The sequence below is a fragment of the Etheostoma cragini genome, chromosome 1 (assembly GCF_013103735.1).
Source record: "Etheostoma cragini isolate CJK2018 chromosome 1, CSU_Ecrag_1.0, whole genome shotgun sequence".
NCBI classification, from domain to species: Eukaryota; Metazoa; Chordata; class Actinopteri; order Perciformes; family Percidae; genus Etheostoma; species Etheostoma cragini.
This window is the reverse complement of record NC_048407.1, coordinates 16,982,956-16,987,910: the sequence shown is the minus strand read 5'-3', so window position 1 is coordinate 16,987,910 and position 4,955 is coordinate 16,982,956. Positions and strand designations below refer to the sequence as shown.

General features: G+C 40.3%; 1 protein-coding gene across 1 annotated transcript in view; it reads right to left on the bottom strand.

Moving 5' to 3' along the window:
- igdcc3 (immunoglobulin superfamily, DCC subclass, member 3) overlaps window positions 1–4,955 on the bottom strand; it is a 63,561-nt gene that overhangs the window by 33,374 nt on the left and 25,232 nt on the right. The gene's annotated exons all lie outside the window — the stretch shown is intronic.

Genomic DNA, 4,955 nt, shown 5'->3' with positions numbered 1-4,955 from the left:
CTCCTCACCTCTCTACCCCAGGCACAAAGCCTAGGCCCCTGGTGTCCTACACCACACCTCTTCTCCTCCCTTTCCAGCACCCCGTGGTCATGCACTCTTGCTCTGCCCCAGTAGCCCCAAATCTCCACACTAAGCTTCCTACACTCACTTTAGCATGCAGGCCCTAATTAAAGAGAGACCCATTAAAGCACAACAGATGCTGAAAATTAAGGGATTATTTAAATGATTCCCAGTCGCGGCTTTGGGTAAGATTAGAAACAAGCGAGAGAGTAAGAGAGATGGGGGAGGACAACAAAGAAAGGAAGGTTAAAATAACAGACAAACCAGTGCCATGAAAAGTAGCATTTGTTTTAAAATGAACTGCCAGTGTTTTTTCTTGTTTATATTGTTTCCTTCATTTTAATTAAAAAAGAAAAAGAAAAAGTGCTTAATATGTGTGTGCACGCAGAAACTCACAAGCAACAAAGAAGGGATTTCACATGTGAGAACAAAGAGAGCGCGCCTTTTGTAACATTTAAGGGCTAACTGGGCGTAAAACTGCTTACTTATTAATCAACTTCAAACATTCCCTCATTATAATCAGAGACATGGCTCAAAAGGACATCTTTTCTACATTTCCAAAGCCCTCACTACTCTGATAGTATATTTTTCACACTCCCTTTCGCATAATCTAGTTTACTCTAAAACACAGAAGTCTTTCTTGTCAACATGCAACATGCCGGTAGGCCCAGGAGGTCCAGCCGCTAGAGTCTCATGGTCCATCCTGAGCGTCCTCTCTGAAACACCCACAGGCATCTCTACACTGATGAACACCCTGATGATCACCTACAAGTTTGGTGCAAAAGAGACCTGACAGATTAGTGAAAGATGAGGACAGAGGACAGATATGAACTGTTTTGAGAGTTGTGTTTTTATCTTTATATGCTATCTAGCTATCACCTGCATGTAACTTATTGCATTTAAGAAATACATCTCCTAAAAACAACATGCAGCCTAACAGTTTTCCTTTTCTCTTTCTGGTTTTGCTTCTGCTCTGGTATAAAACAAAAACAGAGAGATATAGAGGGTCTGAGGTTGGAGACAGCTCAGTGAATGCGCATACTCTCCCATAACAGTAGCCTAGAATTCTCTACTTGAAAAAAACATGCTATCTTCTTAACTATCCCACTCCTTAGTGTGTCCCTGTCAAACTGTCGCCTTATTAAGGGCATTGCATGTGGGATAGCCCCAGAGAGCTGACGTCTCATCAACCTTTCACGCCTATGTTCCTATTGCCTCAGCAAGACAGTGTTTTTGTCTTATAGAGGTTTTAAAAAAAGCTGCATAATGATACTTGAGTTCTGTTCTGGCCTGTAAAATGTGAGAACCTTGCCTTACCACCTAATGAGTTTTAGTGGTACATGCAAGGCTCATGGACTCATGGGAGCTGTACTGTGTTGTACTGTAAAATAATCTGTTTTATCTTAAAATAGCGAGGTGCTTTCCCTGTGATAGAAGTAGCATACTTTTTGCTACCCAGTACAGTAGTGGGTAACCATTTAACTCAGACTTTGGACATCTCAAAGCCTCTAAAAAACCCTGGATTTGGGTCTGGATTTGGGCTCTCTACATACTGCTGATTTCCTTCTTTTCTCTCCTCTTTAACTGGCAAGGTAACATATAGTATATATTTTACGTTAATGAAATTCTTTTCTCTTGAGCATTTCAGGGAGCATTAAGCTTTCCTTGAGGGTCTGTGCTCAAAATCAATTGGTGGAAGAATAAATTCACCTACTTTACTCGCACAACCACTCTTTACACACTAATAATTCTTGGCACAAAAGCGTCAACAAGACAAGACAGCAGAAGTAATTTACCTCTCCTATTTGTTTAATTAATTTTAAAAGCATGCTTTTATGAAAACATAATTTTACATAATGTTTATTGCAGGGAGTAATGCACCTTAAAAACGTTCTGTCACTCTTCTTTTTAACACCTGATTATTGCTGGGAAAAGGCTGTGCTTTCTCTGTGCCATTCTCTACTTTCCCAGAGGCCACATATCTAATTAATATCGCCAATACCTCAGCATACAACTGCCTGGTTTAGAATTCAAATGAGATGCCCCTCCCATCATCAAACCTGTGTATATGAGCTCATATCCACATGAATTGTGTGCGGCCATTTATTTAGCTCATTCACTCTACGTCCTCTACGCAAATGCGAAACCCTACAACTGCTTTATCCCTGTACTGTCTTGTCGCTTTTTTGGTGTTTGAGAGTTTGTAATAGTTTCAGAGACATCTGGGGTAACATAACATTTATATTCAAATGGAAATGCCATTCAATTCTTCTTTGGCTCGTCTCCGCCTCTTGTTTTGTGAAGCCGAAAATAAGCGAGGCCCGCAGACAGCAGTGGCTCTGAATAACAACCTGGTTGGACATTTGGCATCACAATTATCCTCAGTCCGACACTTATTACTTCCCCCTCATTAGAGGACAACTGTTGGGTAGTGAGGCCAGTCTGAGGTGGACAGGATGAATCTCTTCCCAAATGTCTTCCTTTGTGCTGCTGTTTCTTGATCATATTGCTGGTGGAAAGGAAACATACATTTTTTTACACTTCTATTCTTAAGTGGCTTTGCCACTTGTCAGGCCACCATTGTAAATAAAAACCTGTTAATGATTTGTCTGAAAAATAAGGGTAAAGTAAATAACTAAAATAAAATAAGTCTAGAGAAAATTTTGAGATGAATATCTCTCAGTGTGTTGTTGATGTGAAAGCGTAGCATGCAGTGTTAACTATGCATCGGACAGTGATTTCGATGGGGGCTGGCCTTATCCAGGGGTAGATGGATGACCCCACATCTGGCACTCCCATGGGAGATCTGAAAGACACAGGGCGGGACCGGCCCATGCGCTCCACTGAATCTCACAGCATCCTGAAAACTGGGCTCCCTAAATGCCTGAAACGGCTTTGTAAATCTCCCCCTTCTTCACTCTCACACACACACACACACACACACACACACACACACACACACACACACACACACACACACACACACACACACACACACACACACACACACACACACACACACACACACACACACACACACACACACACACACACACACACACACAGTGGCTCAGCTGCGTGGTTCCCATTGGGTATTTTTCTAGGTCTAACTGTCTCTGTTGGTTTCCAAATCCTCACATCGCAGTTTCCAAAAATGCAGTCCTATCAAAATTTCACACAAACAAATGAGTGGCAACTGCATTTCTCAAATCTCCAGTTGCCAATATTATATACATCTTAAGTCTAGGGCTGGGCAATATGGGGCAATTTAGCCAATATCCACAACATTCCACTTCTGGGGGTTCCGTGGGAAATTCCACTGGATGTCATTCATTTCGGTTGGATGACGAATTCTAGTCTGTTTAAAAAAAAAAACTTTTACGAGGATTATAGTTAACTGCTCCTCAGAACTCTGCAGGTTAAATTGAGACTAGACTAGACTCTCTGTCCACTTTTTCTTTTTCTGTTGCTTGACTAAAACAAGTTCCTTCCCAAGGCTCTTTTGCAAATGGCGCCATTGCGCCGTGCGGTGTTTACCGCCACCCAAGACGATTGTGATTGGTTTAAAGAAATGCCCATAAACCAGAGCACGTTTTTCTCCCATCCTGGAATGCTGTGTGGACTCGCCAGACCCTCCTCTGCAGCACTGTAAAGTAAAGTCTGGCAATGCGAGACTAGGGCCAATTTGAGCTGCCTGTCACTCACTTCACTAAAACTGCACTTACAAAAGTGATGAATGATCTTCTGCTTACTAGAAATTAAGGTTCCATCTAGGTGCTTCTATTACTAGATCTCAATGCAGCTTTTGACACTAGAGATAATTGTACACTCCTTAACCACATCTATGGCCTTGCTCTCACATGGATTAAACCACTGTGTTTCCTATAATAATCAACTACCATTACTGTAACTACTATTTATTTACTACTACTACAAATTTTCTGATGTGAAATAGGATGTACCCCAGGGTTCTCTTCTTGGCCCTCTGCTTTTCTCTTTTTATATTTCACCAGTACACAATCATGGAATTAATTTCCACTGATATGCTTATGATAATTAGCTTGTTTCATTCAGATTTTAATTTGTAATGTCTTGTCAATAGGCCGTTGTTTTAGTTTCCCTTTATATGCTTTCTATCCATGCCATATCAGACTTCAACATGCTTCTACTATATGCCCCTTCATACCTGTCTGATCTCCTGAAAAAAAAATATATTTCATTCCAAGTTCTTAGCTCTTAGAATACAGACATTGAGGCATTTAAATCCAAAATTAACACTCTTATTTGTCCATGATCTCAATGCAATACATTGTTGGTGTATTCTGTAAGCATGATATTTACTGCATGTTTGTCTGTCCTGGAAGAAGAATACCTCCTCTGTTGCACTTCTCTAAGGTTTTTCTTCAAGGTTTCTTCCATTTGTTTTTTATATTCAAGTTTTTTGGGGGAGGTTTTTCTGAATCAAGGAGCTAAGGACAAAGAGTATCTTATGTTGTACAGATTGTAAACTAAATTTGTGAATTGTACCATATAAATAAAATTGACTCGATTACATGCATTGTACAAAATAAATCTGAATTCACCAACTTAATTAGATGTATCTCATGGTACATTCTCTTCAAACTAAGCAGCACAGCAAAAGCGTGAGCCACATATGGCGCTAATTATCATATGTGCAATGTACATGTCCTCAAATCTTCATTTTGGTAGCATTTGAGGTGTCAGTGAATGAAAATAGAAATCTTATGTGAAATATGCTTATTCATATTATGCAAGCCTACCCTCATTTTATACTGATTTCTCTTCTGCCTATGCTTTATACCAGGGGTCATCAACTATATTTGTCAGAGGGCCAGAATTTTACCAGACAGTCTCCTTGGGGGCCGGAGCCTTAA